The sequence below is a fragment of the Apostichopus japonicus genome, chromosome 16 (assembly GCF_037975245.1).
Source record: "Apostichopus japonicus isolate 1M-3 chromosome 16, ASM3797524v1, whole genome shotgun sequence".
In the NCBI taxonomy this organism is placed as follows: Eukaryota; Metazoa; Echinodermata; class Holothuroidea; order Aspidochirotida; family Stichopodidae; genus Apostichopus; species Apostichopus japonicus.
Window position 1 is genome coordinate 14,991,111 of NC_092576.1, and position 1,745 is coordinate 14,992,855.

The 1,745-nt window shown below is 43.6% G+C and overlaps 1 long non-coding RNA gene across 1 annotated transcript in view; it reads left to right on the forward strand.

Moving 5' to 3' along the window:
• Positions 1-682, forward strand: part of LOC139982031 (uncharacterized) — a 24,301-nt gene extending 23,619 nt beyond the window's left edge. The window contains exon 3 of the long non-coding RNA XR_011797958.1: positions 393-682. This is a non-coding gene — a long non-coding RNA (uncharacterized lncRNA). The remainder of the gene's footprint in view (positions 1-392) is intronic.
• Positions 683-1,745: the final 1,063 nt, after the last annotated feature.

Genomic DNA, 1,745 nt, shown 5'->3' on the forward strand with positions numbered 1-1,745 from the left:
TGATTCAAACTCTTTCATCAGAATCAACTTATATTTAGGGCTCTTTACTTCGGGTTCCCTTCGTAATCACATGACGAGCAAGGTTATGCAATACTCGCTGACCACATATCCTAATCTCTAACGTTTTTTTGTCCTTCTCCTTTCTCCTTCTTCTGTTTCATTTGTGGAATCCTCAAAGCCAAGTATCATTGAAACAAGTATACTTTGTATACTTTCTCCGTAAACCAACAGACAATAACTTTATCATCAAAACGATAATAGAGAAACTAAGCAGGAATGAACAAATACACAGTCCATTTGATCAAATCGACCCAGTTTGCTTACAAAGAGTTATGACTTGCATGCTAATATGTTTGTATATCAATGTGTTGCCTGTTGTTGTTTATTTTCAGAATGTCAAAACATAACGATGAAAGTTTCCAAACGGAGACCGATATCGTTAAAGTATATAACACTGGTGAAATAGATTGGGTAACCATAGCGTCGACGAGAACGTTTTGCTCGATAAACGTGAATAAATTTCCAAAAGACGAACATACTTGTGACGTAACGTTTACAACGTGGCTGCACCAGGACAATGACGTAAACATTGAACTATCGTTACAGGCGTAATGAACACAGAGAAAGTAATTTATTTGTGAACATTACATACAAATTGATAAATACGTCACAAAATGAAGTACGGTTGCATAATTCTTCTATAAATCATAAATATCGTTTCTGGTATTTTAGTTTTGCCTTGGCAAGTACAACTTTGTCAGTTTCATTTGGAACTGTCTTTTTCTTGCTCTTTTTTTGAGGAAGAATTTTTGATACAGATAACAACATCAATGCTGAAGGATATTGTCAATAAAAAGACATCTGTAAAACTTACATCATTTCCGTCGTTGAAATTAAATGTTTCAAAGTTTTATTCAAGTTTCGAAAACTGTTTTTGTCAAATAACTCATAGCATGATCTTTCTTGTACGTACTAACTGAGGAGTGTGGGTTTAATGTGGTTGCACAAATATAATATATAGTACAGTATTGTAGCAATTTGTCTCACAACGTTATGAGCCCTCAAAGTTGATATGTAACAAGTTAGTTCTTATTCTTCTTCTTATTTCTTAAAACTCTTTTCTGAGTCCCCTCCTTCTTCTCCTTCCCATTCTTCCCTTCTTCCATTCCTTCTATTCCTTCCCCTCATTTCCCTCATTCCCCTCATTCCCCTCCTTCTCCTGCTCCTCCTCCTTCCCCTTCTCCCCTTCTTCCTCTCCTTGCCCTCCTCCCCTCCTTCTCGTCCTTCCCCTTTCCCCTTTTCCCCTCCTTTGCCTCCTTCCCTCCTTCCCCTACTTGCCCTCCTTGCCCTCCTTGCCCTCCTTGCCGTCCTTGCCCTCCTTGCCCTCCTTGCCATCCTTGCCCTCCTTGCCCTCCTCTCCCTCCTCTTCCCTCCTTGCCCTCCTTGCCCTCCTCTCCCCTCCTTGCCCTCCTTGCCCTCCTTGCCCTCCTTGCCCTCCTTGCCCTCCTTGCCCTCCTTGCCCTCCTTGCCCTCCTTGCCCTCCTTGCCCTCCTTGCCCTCCTTGCCCTCCTTGCCCTCCTTGCCCTCCTTGCCCTCCTTGCCCTCCTTGCCCTCCTTGCCCTCCTTGCCCTTCTTGTCCTCCTTGCCCTCCTTGCCCTCCTTGCCTTCCTTGCCCTCCTTGTCCTCATTGCCCTCATTGCCCTCCTTGCCATCCTTGCCCTCCTTGCCCTCCTCTTCCCTCCTTG